This window comes from Cupressus sempervirens, chromosome 4, assembly GCF_028749045.1.
Source record: "Cupressus sempervirens isolate cs-2001-9-10 chromosome 4, ASM2874904v1, whole genome shotgun sequence".
Lineage (NCBI taxonomy): Eukaryota > Viridiplantae > Streptophyta > Pinopsida > Cupressales > Cupressaceae > Cupressus > Cupressus sempervirens.
The window spans coordinates 865,764,041-865,783,573 of record NC_143121.1 but is presented as its reverse complement, the minus strand read 5'-3'; positions in this window follow the sequence as shown (position 1 = coordinate 865,783,573).

The following is a 19,533-nucleotide window of genomic DNA, read 5'->3' as shown; positions in this document are numbered from 1 at the left end:
ATCCTGTCCCCCTTTTGTGCAAAAAGGCCTCCTCCACTCCTCCCAACTGCCACAAAAACTCAGCTACCCCTACCTTTAAAGGTACCTGATAGGGTAACACATGGGGTGTTCCTTTGAAACCGTAGACCCTGATGACGGTTAAGACTAAATATGGGATAATATCTCCCCAATTATGTGACACTTTTAGATTATGGGTTTTGTCCATAGGCCTGAAAAGGTGCATTAATGCCTTAGGGATTCTAGGATTGTCACTCAATAAGAGGCACCTTAGTTTGGAGGCAAAGTGCCTATCAAATCTAACGAAGCTAGCATTTTCTGCTTCCCAGGTCATGTCTGCACTCCATAATTGGATTGGTAGTGCTTCCCCTTCTTGTTCTCTATTTAAAACCATTTCTTTACCAAAATAAGTGGCCCCTTTAAAAAGAAACATATGCATCAGTAAGGAATACTGACCCCAAACCTTTTCCACCTTGCCCTGTGCAATCCCCACCAATCCATGATGGATCTCATTTTCCAAGTAAGATGCAAAATCAAAAATTATTTCCACACCAAAAGAAGAGATTTGGGTGATCATATACATGAAGCTCACCAGAATAAAGTCTTCTTTGCCCTCTCTGAAGACTCTGCACAGGGTCCTATATATCTCCACTGCCCTGGCATTAAAACATGATTTCTTGAAGGGCTCTTTAGAAGATGATGTTATGGTTGGGAGGCCTCCAATTCGGCCTATGTGGGATTTCAATGCACCCTGTATAACTACATCCCTCTTGGATATATATTCTTTTTCTAAATCTATCAGATTAATGGGCACATGATACATGGTGAGGGGTCCCAGACTGAATACCTTCCTAATCTCCTCGGGACTGATGGTAACTAAAGCCTCACCATCTATTCTCCTCACTACCTTAGTGGCTTGGTCATAGTTTTTTGCTATGGCTTCAAGCAGGTCAAAATCCATAAACACGCTGGGAACAACAAGCTTCCCAAGATCAAAATTCCAAATGTTGGCATGAGGGGCATATAACTTTCTCTCTGCAAACCATTTCTTGAATAAACTCAAACCAGTTTGAGCAGTTTGAGCATCCCGGACCCAATTACCCTTATCATACAATCCATCAGCTACCCTAAGCCGAGGATTGAGTGAGGTTAACCTCTTAACTTGCACCGTTTCTACAGTGGACTCAGGAAGTAACTCAAGAAAATCATCATGCACATTTCTATCTAGGTAGTTTACTACTCCTGTAAATCCCTTCTTAGGAGGCATCTTGGGCTATCCTCTTTAAAACTTAAAAGCTCACAAAGATGATGGCAGTTTTACTTACTTGAATTCTGTCTCAATTCTCCTTTGAATTCCTGCAAAATTTCAGCGAACAGATAACTTGACAATTTCTTATCAACCTTGGCACGCTTTTCTTTCAGTAATAGCTTCTGCACAAGAATGGCTTCAAATCTTTTCTTGTGTGAAATGAAACTGATGCAATCTCTCTGTATTATACTCTATTTTTTCTCACGGACGAAGCTTTCTTGTCTAATTAATACAGAGAGTGGCACTACATTTTTTATTTAAAACTGCACCGTTGATCTTCAAAGATCCTACGATCATGCGGTACAAAGAGAACAACTAGGAGTTATGTTTGCCATGTCAGTTATTTTACCCAATGAGAGCTTGCCACGTACATAATTCCTTCTTTTGATGGCGCTTACCTTTAGACCCACTGACGACGGAGAACACGTGTCAGTATGTCGCTACTTCGTTATGCATAAAGAACTAGCACCTTGCCATAACGAGGCGGCGACAACCGTTGATCGGACCAAGAAATGATCGAAAGATACGCTACAGGACTTCTTAAGAAAGAAGGCGGTGGGCCCATCTCGCTATGTCGTTGTAATTATCTTCCTTGCAACTCTTCATAGCGAGGTAGCGAGCTCCGTTGATTCACTTCAAGCTGACGTTCCAGATTTCTTGTACATTTAGTCAGGTAAGTATTAATGAGAATCGGATCTCTGCATAGCTAGCACATGTCAAAATTTATCACAGTCACCTGTCATTACATGTCATCATAGATCTTGCCGATCTTTTACCATTTTACGGGGCCTCGCTAACTCGCTAACGGTGAAGCACCTCAATTTTCCGATAGCGAGGTAGCGAGCTTTGACACTTTAAAGGATTCCGTGCCGGAAAAAGCAAGGGGGTACCCAGTAATTACTTCTGTTAATTAAAACTGATTCTGACAATAGTATTTATGACAGGTCATGCCACCTGGTGTAATTATGATACAAGCAAGATGCAATGTCATCATTTTAAGATTTTCACGTGGCCTCGCTACTTCGCTAATGGTGAAGTGCCTGAATTTTCCGATAGCGAAGTGGTGGAACTTCCAGAAACATCAACATTCCGGCTCTGATGTCAGATATTCTAGTGGGTCCTTCTCCCCCTTTTTATGGCGAATTGCTAAGTGTACCTGCACAATAAAGCAATTAAATAGCAAATCTCCAATCTCCGCACGTTCACTTCATGGTCCCACCACTTAAAAACTCGACACTCGCTATCTCGCTATACTTAATGAGCATGCAACTTTCAATAGCGAGGTAACACCAGCGGTAGATCCAATCGGATCTGACGGTTGGGACAAACAGGAAAAAGGTAACCCGGGAGAAAGGAAAAGGAATACGGAAGCATATTCGCTTCTTTTGAATTTTGAAAATTTCGCGCCCGACCATTTATAAATAGAGATGAATATAGGGCTTATATGGCGAATATTTCTTACAGATGGTTTATCCAAAACCTTATACTTCATTTAGACATAGAACATCTGACTTTTCTATGGTTTAACTGAAAAATTTTTTACTGCAGAAAAAGTCAGACCAACAGTGGCTCTGTCTGGGGATGATAGACTACTTGAGTCTATGCAAGGATTCAGAATCTATGGGAGAGCAGACCACACATCCGGGAAATGACAACTTCTTCAGAGAGCACAGAGCAACACACAAAAACAAAAACTCAGACTGCACAAGGATTTACAGAAAACAGGACGCCAGGAAAACCTAAAACTAATGTTCATGGAAGAAAATAAGTATTTTTTCAAGAAAAATACCTCTTCAAGAACTGTCCATGAACTGGCAATTCAAGAATATTATCAAATACATCTTTGATTATGTAGGAATCTTCACCCCAAGTATTCTCAATGAGATATGGGCCTAACCAAATGGGGTCAAATTTGCCATGTTTTCCTTTATCTTCAATTCTGGCGTTCCACATTAAGACTAGGTCTCCATTTTCAAACTTTTTGTTTACAGTTCTTTTATCATAGAGTGTTTTGATTTGTAACTGCAATTTTTGATTTCTCAGAGATGCTTCTCTTCTGGCTTCGGTCAATCCTACCAGTTCATTCATTCTTTTTTTCATTTCATCAGTAGTATCTTCATCATATGACTGGATGTAATTGTATAATCCCATCAAATTGTTCTAGGGCATTCTAGCTTTAATTCCATACACTAAATCAAATGGAGCCACCCCAATTGCCTTCTTTACAGTTACTCTGTCAGCCCATATTGCCAACTGTAACTTGGAATCCCATGCCCTTTTATTATCGTCCAAGGTTCTCTTAATGATTTTCAACAGGCTTTTATTTGTGGACTCAGCTTGTCCATTCCCTTGTGGATGATATGGGGCAGACGTTGTTCTTGTCATTCCATATTTATCACAAAAATTTATGAATTCCTCAGACCTAAAACACATAGCATTATCTGTGACAACTTTCTGTGGACATCCAAATCTGGAAATGATATTATTCAATAAGAAATTATTTACTACTTTACTCGTTGCATTTCTGGTAGGGATAGCCTCTACCCATTTTGTAAAGTAGTCAGTAGCAACCAGAGTCCAGGAATAGCCAGTACTGGACTTGGGAAAAATTTCTCCTATGAAGTCCAGACCCCATTGTTGAAAAGGTGCTTTAGTTTCAACTGGCTTCAGTGGAGTATTTCCTGAGAATTTCAGCTTCCCAACAAATCTCTGACAAGGATCACATTTTTTAACCATAATTTGAGCATCTTTGAATAAAGTGGGCCACCAGAAACCAGCTCTCATTATCTTATGCGCAGTAGTTTTGGTCATGTAATGTCCTCCACATACTCCAGCATGCATTTCTTTCAAAATCTCTTTTGCCCTTTCTCTGTCAACACATTTCAACAGAACTCCTTCAAAGTTTCTCCACCATAAGTTATTTTGAACAATTACATACCTGATGGCTTGCAATTTAATATTCCTTTTTTCATTATCAGGCAGATGGGGAGGAACTTCCATGTGTTGCAAATAATGTATAACATTAATGTACCAGTCACACTGGTCCATGTCGCATAAATCAGTTCTGAAATCATCATTTACTAGGTTTATCTGATTAGCTTCCAGGTTAGTTTCGGCCATAAGTTTGGCCAAACCTTGACCTCTGACTAACTTAGTTATCTGCATATCAATGTTAAATTCTTGGATTCTATTGATCCATTTGCATCTCCTTCCTGACACTTCCTGCTGAGAGAAAATATCTTTAACTGCAGCACTAGGTACAAAGGCAATAATAGTAGCACCTACCAAATAACTTCTGAATGCTTTTACAGCCTTTACCAAAGCATATGCTTGTTTTTCATTTATTTCATACTTCAGTTCAGCATGCTGCAGGGATTTGCTAAAAAAGGCAATAGGCTGTTCATACCCTTCTTGGTTTTTCTGTAATAAAACTGCAGCCACAGTGTGGAATGATGCAAAAGAAAAGATATGCATGGGTTTTGTATAATCTGGGGTCTTCAACACTGGAGCATTTTTTATCGCAGTCTTTATATCCTAGAATGCTTGTGAAGGTTCACCATTCCAATCTATAACAGCTCCTTTCTTGAACATTTTTGAAATGGGTCTACTGATTTCAGCAAAATTTGTAACAAACCTCCTCAGAAAATTAACCTGGCCAAAAAAGGACTGTATACCTTTCATGTTTTTAGGTTTAGGGACTTTATCAATAGCCATTACCCTTTCTAGGTCTATTTTTACCCCATCCTTGGACACTATGGGTCCTAATAACTTTCCTTCTGTGACCCCAAACGAGCATTTCTTTGGGTTTAGGGATACCCCATATTCCAGGGCTTTTATAAAAAATTTGTTCAAGTGTTTGCAGTGATCTTCAGCCTTATTAGAATACGTTGTAAGATCATCCTGGTACACAACCATAAATTTGTCAATATATTCATGAAATGCTACATCCATGGCTCTTTGGAAAGTAGCTCCTGCATTAATCAAGCCAAAAGGCATCCTCACATACACATACGTTCCCCAAGGGGTTGTGAAGGCTGTTTTGAACTGTTCACTTTCTTTTACCAGAACTTGATTATATCCAGAAAAGCCATCCATCATTGACATCAATTCAGAGCCGGTCACTTGTTGCAACATGGCTTCCATATTAGGTAAGCCATAATTATCTTTTAGAGATGCAATGTTTAATTTCCTAAAATCCACACAAAGCCTAATATCTCCATTCTTTTTTCTTACAGGAACAAGATTTGAAACCCAAGTGGAATGCCTAATTGGTTTGATTATTCCACCATCTCTCAATTTTGTCAGTTCTTCCTGCATTTTTGGGGCAAGGGTGGGATTGATTGGCCTCTGCTTTTGCCTAAAGGGTTTTACATTTTCTTTCAACGGTATGACATGCTGGAAAAGGTCCTCCCTATAAGCTTTAAGGTCATCATATGACCAAGCAAAAACATGCCTGTACTTTCTAAGTAGGTCAATCAATGCTTTTCTGATTTGAACTGGCAGATCTTGGCCGATGTAAACCTTTTTAGGGATTTCATTCGTTCCCAAATTCACTTCTTCTAGCTCCTGCGGTTTGGGGTCCTTTATTTCCGATCTTACTCTGTCTTGGTTATCAAAAATGTTCTCCAAGACTACCAACCCCTTAGGCATCTTATTTGTTTTTAATTGCATGATTTCTTGACCAAAAATGGTTTCCTTCCCATTTATGGTTTCAATCAGTCCATTGCAGTCCATCTCCTGCCCATGGTATTTGTCTTCATTTAGCAAAAAATTTGTGATATCTTTGTCATCTTCAAACACCTGCCAATTGTCAATGTTGTCAGGTATAGAAGGTCTATTTTGAATCTCAATCTGGGAGATTCCTGCAAATGATATTTCTTTTGGTTTGATAGCTACATTGGCCAGAAGATCAGCCATTTTATTCTAGGTTCTATCTCTCCATGAGATCCCAAATGCATCAAAGAATTCTATTTGATCCCAGACCGCATTTCTATATTGTTTTAATCTCCTATTTTTTGAGGAGTATGTTCCTTTAATCTGAGAGATGATCAATTCAGAATCCCCTATGACACACAATTTCTTAATTTTGTGGTGTGTGGCCACTTTGAGACCTAGCAGCAATGCTTCATATTCAGCAATGTTATTTGTGCAAGCAAACTTCAAGGTGAATGAATACCTGAAGGTGTTATTTTCAGGGGACACAAAGACTACACCTGCCCCTGCACCCTCTTTAGAACTAGCCCCATCAAAGAACATTGTCCACAGTTTTGGTGAATTCATGCAACATTCAACCTCATTTTCAATGATATCAGGTAAGTTTTCCACTTCCTGAATAATTAATTCAGCCCTGAAAGCATTAATCCCTGTGTCTAGGAAACAGGTGGTATCTTTGTCAATTTCTTCACCTAAGATGTGGTTAACCCTTGGTTCCCTATTTACCCTGACAGCTTTGTCCCCTATATGGAAAGTGGCATAAGTAAGGTCACATTGTAGGCTTCCCCCCATGGCGGCACTCCATTTTCTGGAAAGTAGCATCCCGTAATGTGGGGGTATATCCACTACAAGGACAGACATGGTTAATTCCACCTCAGGAAATGCAGCCAGTTTGAATGGTAAGGCATTTATAGTACCTATTACTGGGACCTCTCTAGCATCCATCCCTCGGCATCTACCTTGCTTAGTATCCACCTTCAATCCTAGGGCTTCCATTACTTTAAAAGGCATTATAGTGTTGGAAGCTCCAGAATCTATCATACAATTTTTCAAGGTTTTCCCTTTTATGATTAAACTAAGGAAAAAAGGATCAATATCTTGTATGAACGTAACTGATGAATCATCTAAGAACATCTGAGGAATCTGGGATATAATACCATTGTCCTCTATTATTAATGGGGTCTGTTGGGCTACAGCTTGATTATCAATACTATTGTTGTTTGCTATTCCACCCAACCATGACAAAGCCTTATTTTTATGTTCTTCAATTCTAAAAAGCTCAGACAAGGGTACTTTCATAGTAATTTGAGATAACATAGCAATCATATCAACAGGTTCAACCATAGTAGGTTTTACAATAGTACCTGGGATCGGAGTCTTTTGAGTAGTGGGCACCACTTTTAGCTTGACAACATCCGGTTCTGATTTCTCTGGTTGCACTACGGTCTTTGTTGCTTCAACTTTCTGAAATTGAACCTTCTTTTTTGGTTCCCATTTCTGACCCTTGTTCTCCTGGATCTTAGACATATCTGTACTGACTTTCTTGTGTTGATCATCTGTCTTATGAGTAGTGTCTTTGATGAACATACTAGATGGCCTTCCTGCCTCATTACTTATTGCTCTATTTCTCAAATTGTAATTACTGTGGACTTGTGAAATCATTTCGGCTGTAATTCTATCAATTTCCTCCTTGGAGGGGATTCTTAGGTTTGTGAAACCTACTTCAGAAAATGTATTGCATACCTTATCTGTATCATTCTTTTCATCATCTGAAAATATTTGCTGATGATGTAACTGGTAAGCAATTCTCTGGCTGGTAACATCATTCTCAGGTTCTTCTGAATCAGAATCTATCAAATCATCAGATGTATTCGCCATATTGCAGCTTATATCATCATGGTTTTTTTCTTCTATTTCTTCTTCTGCTTGCACTCCTTGAGCTTGGGCGAACGACTGGGCAACAGCACAATAATCAGCAGAATGAGGTGATTGGCATATAATGCACCAAGGCACATCATCATTCATATTTACAGTGTTCCTTTGCAGGGGGTCTGGGGTACCCTTATCTTTCATATTTTGGATCTGGTTAGGAACTGGTTTACCATCTTTCCATTGGGTGGTGTAAGGGTAATTCTGCATCCTAGGTTGTCTATTGAAATTGCTGTTATTCACAGGGGCTCTCTCAGTAACATTTGACTTATTGAAATTAGTGGGATTCATTTTCTTAAGCATTTCTAAAACATGGCCTATAGTAGGTTCTTCAGGCCTTTTTCCTATGGGAGTTTTGTCACCTTCCCTTTTATTATTACTCTTAGGGTTGCAAAGCTTAGGATCATCCCTCCTCCCTAATTTGCCAGAGGCCTTTCTATTATTTTCTATATTCACTGCAACTCTATAGGCATCTCTCAGAGTTTTTGGATCCTTATCTCTCAGTTGGTAGGCCATTTTGCTATCAAAGGCATTAAAATAGGTTGTAAGACAGACGTCTTCATTTAACCGCATAAATTGAAATAGTTTGTACATCCCTTTCTGAAATCTCACATTGAAATCAAATGTGGATTCATTTGGATTCTTCTTGATATTGTTGAACTCATTCAACATGAATCCTGCATTGGTATTGTCCCCATATTGTTCCTTGAACAATTTCTCCAAATCACTCCATGAAGTAATACTATCATCAGGCAACCTCCTGAACCAATCCCTTGCATCCTCTATGAGTGAATGCACAAATAATTTCATCACCATGTCCTCATGTTCAACTTCATAATCATTGAGCATGTCAATGAAAATTCTCAAATGTTCTTCACCAGTAACAGCATTATTTTCAGAAAACTTCACCACTTTATCCCTTAAATCAAAAGATATGGGATGGGGGGCACCAGGAATACCGACAAATGATATTTGTCTATATTTTTCGAGGTATATAGGTTTCTTCTGGAAACTAGGAGCGTTAGAGGTACTAGCTGCATTAGCTTGAGTTAGGAGAGCAGCTTGGGATAGTTGTGGTGGGACAAATGGGACTTGAGTGCCAATATTGGAAGATGAGGTAGGAGCAGATTGAGGTGCTTTCTGAGTCGGGATTATGGGAGCATTAACTGCTGCAGGATTTGTAGGTGGGATAGACAAACTAGGCCATGAATTCAATGCAGAATTAGACTTTATGGATTGGATTTTCCTTCTGGTTTCTGCGGCCTGAGCTTCATTTTCAACCTTCTCAAGTTCTTTTGCAAGGTCTTCCTTCTCCTTTCGAGCCTTCTCTAGTTCTAGATCTAATTTTGATATGGAGGGTTGTATAGGTTTGCTCGGTATGGCTTGAGGCTCATTTATTTGGATTCCTATAGCCTTGCCTTTCCCTTTATCTGGAACTGTTCCAGTGGGCTCTATTGGATTAACTTGAATGGGTTTATAAGCTTGAACTTGAGCAATAATTGGTTCTTGTCTTTGATTTAGGAGTTTTTCCTATTGTTGAACTTTAGCTCTTAGATTATCAATATTTCCAAAGACGTCCTGATGGAGAGTGGGGATATTCTCTTCTAATTTTTTATTTTGCTCTTTCAAAGCAGCCATCCTTCTTATCAGAGTATCTCTTTCTATTATTGCATCCAAAGTGGCTCGCTCCCTTTCCTTTTCAAGACGGATGCGCTTAGCTTCTTCCTCAGCAATCCATTTCTTCAAAAATCCTATTTCAGATTGCACTTCTTTAGAATCAGCAGAGGTTGCCTCGGAATCAGCAGGATCATCTAGATCTATAAGGTTCGGTTCCATATATGGGGCTACTCTGGGATTAAAAAGGTTATCAGATGAACTCCTGAATCCTAGCCTACAATTTATATCTGCTACAGGCCCTGGTCTGGGTGAAGCAATTCCCATAGTAGATACGTCTTTATCTTGAAAAACTCTCTGATCTGGTAATGGGGTACTGAAAATACCTCCTAAAAGTCTTGTATTTTCGGATTCAGAACTAAGCGAAGATGATTCTCTTGCTATTATCGGTTGATAATGGGAATTTACAGAGGCATTACCTCTAGGCTTCCAAGTAGGATTTGGATCTATTCTTTTCTTATTTTGGTTCTTCCTACCACCTTGGGATAAATCAGTATACATTGATACATCGGGATTGGCCCTCATGTAAGCCCTTGTGTTTTTTCTCTTGTCAGCCATATTCTCCTTTTGTTACAATAAGCACTAGCTTCAAAACCTTGACTGAGTCGCCACCCTTTTTCGGGAAAATATAATAACACTCCTTACTGACAGAAAGAAAACAATACACGAGCGGGAACAAAAATATGACACAAAGAGATCAATCACTGATATTGTAAGACTGCAACTCTTGCTTGTTAGATAAGACACTCGGATAAGCTGGATGTGTCAGTGTGTAGCAATGGTACTTGGGTTTATATCTTCTTTAGATTCTCAAGTTTTGACACTAATGAATCCCCAGCAGAGTCGCCATTTTGTTGGTGTTTTATTTTGATGTTAACAGTACTAAAACTACTAGGCGACAAAAGGCTTAGTACCTAGATATCAGTACATACACAACCTAAAGAATAGCCAATTCTCATTATCACTTGCATATGCAAAGTATTAGGACCCAACTTCAATAAAACCTTAAACGGTTTTCTACTCTTTTGGCTCTGTAAAACCAGGGCGGGTGCACCCGGGGATGGTTCAAAGATGGAATAATTGTATGAGAATTATCCTTAGTTTCATTTTGATTCTCATCTCTAAATCCTTAAACATATAAGTAAATAACTGATAAACACATCCCTTGAACAGATATGGCCAAGAAATCTTCTATAGCTCTGCAGATGTTTCCAACAACAATGGCTAAATGAAGCTAAAACAATCTAGGCAGGCAAGTGCTGGCCAACTTTGAAAATCTTACAGGAAAGATAAATGAAAATTGATTTTATGATGTATTTTGAAAAAGCTAGTTATAATATACTTCTCTTTTGGCTGAAATACTTTCGATCAATGCCTAATCCATTGGGAATTCAGAGTCAAGTAAATTCTTAGATCTAATTTGTTGCCTTGCAACGAATTTTCATCAGCAATTCTTACCAGAATTTATCATTCAAAAATCCTTATTAACACCCGAGCAACCTCATCACATTCATCAAAGCCTTTACTTAATCCATTGAATTAACAGCAATAACAAATGGATGTACAGTCTTACTAAATTGCAATCAATTGCATAAGCTTTTGCTCACACAACATCAAGGTAGCTCAGTATTAAAAAGGAGACAAAATTCAGAGAAGAACAGATATGGGGACAGTTCATAACTTGTATTCATTTCCTTTGAAAATGATATATCCTTTACAAAAGACCCAGAAAAACCTTCAGAGAAGAAGCACAGTTCTTTCTACATTCATCCATATCTCAGAAATTTTGACAGAAAAAGCATACTATAAATTTCTTTCCAAAAATGTTTGGACCAAAAAGGAACTAAGCACCACACTTAGTGAAAACCAAATTCGGACCCATCTTTAGCCTTGGGATCTCACTTAAATAATGTGAGATGCAACAAGCTTCAGGCTACAGTAGGTGACAGGTGTCCTTCTTTTGAAAAACAAAAAACAAGAATAACAGAAAGGTTGATTACAACAGCACTTCTTGGCGGGTCCCTTCTGTTATGCTTCTTGGTTTTTATGATCTGCTCTCGCAATCATTCCTCATCTTCAGAGTACATATCCATAAGGTCTGCAAGTGATGTATCATCTTCTGTTACATGCAAAATCACTTTAACCTGGGGATTTTCTATGTCATCATTGCTGACTACAAGAGTAACTATTACTCTTACATCTTCCTCGTCATCTTCTCCTGACATCTGTTCACTAAACTGATCTTTCCATCTGTTGAAAGTATCATCATCTGGCCAATCAAAACTTAGGGTTTCTCTTTGTATCTTTATTAAAGAATTGGCATTTTCTTCTAATTCATCGAATTCTTTTCTTATATCAGCATAATACAATTGTATCTTTACCAGCTCTTCATTTGTCTTTGCCCAAAACCAATAGCCAGTCTCACTGATGATGTTTGTTATTCTGTTATCAAATAATTCATCCATTTCCTTTTTCCATTTGTCCTTTTCCTTTACTGTATCAACAGATTCTAAGGCACAAGGAAATAGGGTGAATTTTTTAGCAAGATATCTTGAAAAACAGAGTGTCAATTTCCTCTGTAAAGAATCTCTTTTATTTCCAAAATTATCTAATTGATTCAATAAATCAAAAATTCTTTCAACCTGATGATAAGGCATTTGAACTGCAGATATACAAACAATTGTAACATCATTATTCCTCTGTCTCCACTTCTGTGCAAGAGAGTCTAGTCCATTCTTTTCCTTATTTAACTCATCTATGAGGGTTACAATCCTGGTCAACTGGTCATAAAAATTTGACCATTGTATTTTATCCCTCAAGTATGTCACACCCTGCTTCCATTTCTCTTCCTGCTGATTTCTAAATTCTATCTGTCACTCATGTAATTTGGTTTTTTCTGCTTCAAACTCCTCTGCAGTATAGAATTGGGGTCTTTCAGGGGTGTCAGGTATCTCAATAATAGGGGTTAATCCCACAGATGACTGTGGGGGATATGCAACTCTTAATGTACTGGATTCTCCCACTTTTCTCTTTCCAAGTACCTTTTCCAATTGAGATATCCTGTTTTCTAACTCAATTCTCCTCTTTACCTCTTGATTATAGGCTTCCACCACTACTTCATATTTATTATGCATATCCATCATTTCCCTCTCTTCTCTTTCCGCAGTAGCCAGGGCAAATTTAGAATAATCCACATTCATGTGGGCTGCCTGTACATTTGAAGTGTCAGCAACTCTTCTTACAATGATACTCCCTGTCAATCCTGAGTCATCAAGCTGTGATGAAGTAACTCTGGATCCTCTTCTCAGGGACCACATAACAAGGGTAGCTTGATCATTGCTGAATGCTGTACCCAAGAATTCCTCTTTATTCGGATCCTGGAGTCCTAAATTATTTGAAACAGAATTAAAAACTAATGTGTCAGCAATGTCCCAATTGGGCAATAATAAAACATTAGCATTTTTTACCATCTGTCTTCCCTCATCAGGGGTTATATTTTGGAACTCTTGAACCATTTGTTCCTTTATTAGATTTTGAATGGAGGTCTCATCCATTTCTGGATGTTCTGTTCTCATATTATTGCACCTTTGCTCAAAAATGTGCATGTTTACTCTCCACGCAAACTGATGGAAAGCCCTAGATCTTACAAAATTGTTATCAGACAAAAAATGCTGACTGGCTTGTTCCAAAACAGGGTCCAATTCCCTTCCTCTGAAATCTGCTGTAGTTAATTCAAAACTTGGTACAGGGGTTTCCTGAGGGTTCCCTTCATCAATCTCTGCTTGTGTAACAAAAATTTCTCCTTGTGACCCCATTTGTTCAAATTGCTCACTGATGAGTTGTTCTTCCTCAACTCTTATTGGAGTTTGAGAAGGTGAGCCACTTTCATCAGGGGATTCTTCCTCCCTTATTATTCTCCTTCTTTTGGGGGAAGGTTCAGGGGGTCTTTCTTCTAGGACAGTGCTGGTGGATCCAACAATCTATTTTTCTTTATGCACAACGGGCACCTGCTGTCGGACAATAGTATATCCTGTTTTCTTCCGTACCACCAGTGGACCTACTCCAATGTTGGGAGTGAAACCCAATTTTTTCATAATTTCTCTGGCTTTATCTGGAAAAGAATTAATAAAATGTTGTTTCTTCTCATTCATTACCTCCATTATCTCAGAGAAATTACTCATGAGCTTATGTACTTTATCTGCATTGTTTGCAGCATTACTAAGAGGACTGAAATTTTTATCAAAACAATTAATGAATTCCAAAACTTTTGAATAGACTCTCCATTTTTCTTTCTTTATTTCTTGCTCATGGAGAGAATATTCATTTCTTATTACATCTTCTGGAAAATAGAATTTAGCTGAACTGGACGCAGCTTGATTCTCAATCTAAGGGAAGAGTTAAAGAAACCTTTTGTATCACAAAAACGAGAGTGAGACACTGCCATTTTGTATTGATCCAAAAATTTATGGAGAAAGGCCCACCCTTCTTTAGTTATCACAAATTGGTGGGCTATAGTACAAGTAGGAAAAATTGATCCTGTCCCCCTTTTGTGCAAAAAGGCCTCCTCCGCTCCTCCCAACTGCCACAAAAACTCAGCTACCCCTACCTTTAAAGGTACCTGATAGGGTAACACATGGGGTGTTCCTTTGAAACCGTAGACCCTGATGACGGTTGAGACTGAATATGGGATAATATCTCCCCAATTATGTGACACTTTTAGATTATGGGTTTTGTCCATAGGCCTGACAAGGTGCATTAATGCCTTAGGGATTCTGGGATTGTCACTCAATAAGAGGCACCTTAGTTTGGAGGCAAAGTGCCTATCAAATCTAATGAAGCTAGCATTTTCTGCTTCCCAGGTCATGTCTGCACTCCATAATTGGACTGGTAGTGCTTCCCCTTCTTGTTCTCTATTTAAAACCATTTCTTTACCAAAATAAGTGGCCCCTTTAAAAAGAAACATATGCATCAGTAAGGAATACTGACCCCAAACCTTTTCCACCTTGCCCTGTGCAATCCCCACCAATCCATGATGGATCTCATTTGCCGAGTAAGATGCAAAATCAAAAATTATTTCCACACCAAAAGAAGAGATTTGTGTGATCATATACATGAAGCTCACCGGAATAAAGTCTTCTTCGCCCTCTCTGAAGACTCTGCACAGGGTCCTATATATCTCCACTGCCCTGGCATTAAAACATGATTTCTTGAAGGGCTCTTTAGAAGATGATGTTATGGTTGGGAGGCCTCCAATTCGGCCTATGTGGGCTTTCAATGCACCCTGTATAACTACATCCCTCTTGGATATATATTCTTTTTCTAAATCTATCAGATTAATGGGCACATGATACATGGTGAGGGGTCCCAAACTGAATACCTTCCTAATCTCCTCGGGACTGATGGTAACTAAAGCCTCACCATCTATTCTCCTCACTACCTTAGTGGCTTGGTCATAGTTTTTTGCTATGGCTTCAAGCAGGTCAAAATCCATAAACACGCTGGGAACAACAAGCTTCCCAAGATCAAAATTCCAAATGTTGGCATGAGGGGCATATAACTTTCTCTCTGCAAACCATTTCTTGAATAAACTCAAACCAGTTTGAGCAGTTTGAGCATCCCGGACCCAATTACCCTTATCATACAATCCATCAGCTACCCTAAGCCGAGGATTGAGTGAGGTTAACCTCCTAACTTGCACTGTTTCTACAGTGGACTCAAGAAGTAACTCAAGCAAATCATCATGCACATTTCTATCCAGGTAGTTTACTGCTCCTGTAAATCCCTTCTTAGGAGGCATCTTGGGCTATCCTCTTTTAAACTTAAAAGCTCACAAAGATGATGGCAGTTTTACTTACTTGAATTCTGTCTCAATTCTCCTTTGAATTTCTGCAAAATTTCAGCGAACAGATAACTTGACAATTTCTTATCAACCTTGGCACGCTTTTCTTTCAGTAATAGCTTCTGCACAAGAATGGCTTCAAATCTTTTCTCGCGTGAAATGAAACTGATGCAATCTCTCTATATTATACTCTATTTTTTCTCACGGACGAAGCTTTCTTGTCTAATTAATACAGAGAGTGGCACTACATTTTTTATTTAAAACTGCGTCGTTGATCTTCAAAGATCCTACGATCATGCGGTACAAAGAGAACAACTAGGAGTTATGTTTGCCATGTCAGTTATTTTACCCAATGAGAGCTTGCCACGTACATAATTCCTTCTTTTGATGGCGCTTACCTTTAGACCCACTGACGACGGAGAACACGTGTCAGCATGTCGCTACTTCGTTATGCATAAAGAACTAGCACCTTGCCATAACGAGGCGGCGACAACCGTTGATCGGACCAAGAAATGATCGAAAGATACGCTACAGGACTTCTTAAGAAAGAAGGCGGTGGGCCCATCTCGCTATGTCGCTGTAATTATCTTCCTTGCAACTCTTCATAGCGAGGTAGCGAGCTCCATTGATTCACTTCAAGCTGATGTTCCAGATTTCTTGTACATTTAGTCAGGTAAGTATTAATGAGAATCGGATCTCTGCATAGCTAGCACATGTCAAAATTTATCACAGTCACCTGTCATTACACGTCATCATAGATCTTGCCGATCTTTTACCATTTTACGGGGCCTCGCTAACTCGCTAACGGTGAAGCACCTCAATTTTCCGATAGCGAGGTAGCGAGCTTCGACACTTTAAAGGATTCCGTGCCGAAAAAAGCAAGGGGGTACCCAATAATTACTTCTGTTAATTAAAATTGATTCTGACAACAGTATTTATGACAGGTCATACCACCTGGTGTAATTATGATACAAGCAAGATGCAATGTCATCATTTTAAGATTTTCACGTGGCCTCGCTACTTCGCTAACGGTGAAGTGCTTGAATTTTCCGATAGCGAAGTGGCGGAACTTCCGAAAACATCAACATTTCGGCTCTGATGTCAGATATTCTAGTGGGTCCTTCTCTCCCTTTTTATGGCGAATTGCTAAGTGTACCTGCACAATAAAGCAATTAAATAGCAAATCTCTGATCGCCGCACGTTCACTTCATGGTCCCACCGCTTAAAAACTCGACACTCGCTATCTCGCTATACTTAATGAGGATGCAACTTTCAATAGCGAGGTAACGCCAGCGGTAGATCCAATCGGATCTGACGGTTGGGACAAACAGGAAAAAGGTAACCCGGGAGAAAGGAAAAGGAATACGGAAGCATATTCGCTTCTTTTGAATTTTGAAAATTTCTCGCCCGACCATTTATAAATAGAGATGAATATAGGGCTTATATGGCGAATATTTCTTACAGATGGTTTATCCAAAACCTTATACTTCATTTAGACATAGAACATCTGACTTTTCTATGGTTTAACTGAAAAATTTTTTACTGCAGAAAAAGTCAGACCAACACAATCCACTCTTTTTATTTTTGAATGAAGTCTTATTCATCTCTAAGTTTGATCTTCATTTTGTTTCTTTCCTCTATGACCATGTCAAGTTCCTCAAGGACTTCCTCAAGATTCTTTTGTAAATAATCCATATCTATAGAGATCTTACACAAGTTTTTAGACCTCCTTTAAGTAACTATGTTCTAGTACAAATTATTAGAAACAGGGGATACTGAGAGGGGGAGTGAAGTAGTGTTCCAAAAACTTTTTCCTAAATATGGATAATATTAAAAATCTTTAAACTTGCATATATGTTCAAACTAAAAAGTAAATATAACCATAACCCAATGCAACTCGTAACACCATTATTTGTTAACTGGGGAAACCTTGGCCAAGGGAAAACCCTAGTGGGGATGGTACCTACAAAATGATCCACTCATCACAAATATCTTGTGAAAGATATTGACCATGTTAGGAGTCTATTACATTTGTAGAATGTATCTATCCTTGTTAGAGGACTAGACCTTGTTAGAATCCTCAACCCTATTAGGAGTTGGTATTGCAATACAAATAGAAAGTTAAGCCCTTTTCCCAAAAATGCATAAACAATAGTACAATATGTATACAAAAGGTCTAGATACAAAAACCTTTGTGACAATGTTAATATCTTCAATATCATATATGTTATTTAGGTGCCTTCAAAAATGATCATACATTCATGTTGTATTGCACTATCATCAAGGTTACATCAATAATGATCATAGATTCAAAATCTATATCATTAAAATACAATACCAAACTTATTATAAACAAAAGGTTCTTCTTTTATATCAAATTCTTTTATCTTGTTGGGCATGTTGCTTAATACCTTGCTAAATATTTTAAATTAACTTTTTCCATGTATGGATTAACATCTAGGATGTCCTCCCAACATTTAAGTCATTGTTTTAGTTAACCAAAATGGATTTACTCTATCATCTCATTTGATATGCTTGTCATAACTTGTACTTGGAAAAATAGCCATAACTTGACCTGTACAAAAAATATTCTTGATCCATTGTCCTTATTCTAGGAAAGTTTGGGACCTTATTACAAAGAATTTTGACGTTAGTTGGTGCAAGCCAAGTAATGTGTTGGATTTATTTCGTCAATGGAATAGCATGTATAAAGGCACAAACTTGCAAGATTTAAGAATTTGGTCTTTGCCTCACTTATGTTGGGGAGTTTGGAAGGAAAGAAACAATAGAATATTCAGAGATAGGGAGGAACCTGCTTATGTTCTAATGGATGAAATCAATAGTCATATGAAGGAAAATTACCAAATTAGAAAGGGGGGAGGCATTGAAGATGGGGGTAAGAAAAGGAGATGCAAAAGGACAAGAGATCTAAAATACAAGAGGTGAAATGGAAGCTTCCACTTGAGGGATGGTATAAAGAAAACTTTGATGGCATGGCAAAAGGGAATCCTAGTCCCTCGGGATGTGGAGGTATTATAAGAAACTGCTATGGTGAAGGGATTGCTACTTTATCTTACCCATTAGGACATCAGACAAACCATTATGCCAAAGCCAGTGTAGCTATCCACACGGTAAAATTAGCTTTGGATAAAGGAGTTAAAAAATTATGGTTGGAGGGGGACTCAAATAACATCATCAAATGTATTAAAGGGGCTATCCAACCATCATGGACAATAGCTAACATCATTGAAGAAATTTGTTTAACACTTGGTAAATTTGATAGCATCCACGTCAGTCACGAATATCAGGAGGAAAACTTGGTCATGAATTGGTTTTCCAACAATGTAGTAAAGAAAGGCATGGTGATGATTTGGAATACTAGTGGGAATATTCTAGTAGGTGCAAAAAGCCTAATTGAATTGGAAAAAATCCAGGGAGGTACGAAGGAAATCCAAAGATAATTATGGATATAAATGAGAATATGGATGTAAGTAAGTGCAATAATGGTAAATATGAATGGAATAGGTAATTGATGTTATTAGTGTCAAATCGACACGTTTTATGGGTCAATTTTTGTATGTACCATTTTAGTGGTATTGAAAGAAAAATTGATGAAAATAAAAACAGTTTCCATCAGAGTATTCAAAGGGTTGAGAAAGGGTTTCAAAGGATGGAGTCTATGAGAATAGTTAGTGCTGAGATTATACAGATGGTGGGGGAAATACGTAGGAAAGAACTAGTAGGCAAGGGAAAAGAATAGAAGCAAAGAACTAAAGTGTGGGAGAAGTTAGAAAAGGGAGGAATTGCCAAATATATAGCCAATCTCCATGGATACAACCCTATGATTATTGATCTTATGGTAAATTCATGGAAAGATGGAAGGGTCAAAGTCAATAGGGTCTCATATTAGGTGACTTTGGACATCATTTCTCATATAGCTGAAATTTTGGATGAGGGATTGAAGTTTTACAAAGATAAGAAAGTGTCTGGGAATGTTGTGAAAGACTTTGCAAAAAATACAAAAGAAAAGAAGGAACTGGTCAAGAGCAAAACATACTACAAGATGGATTTG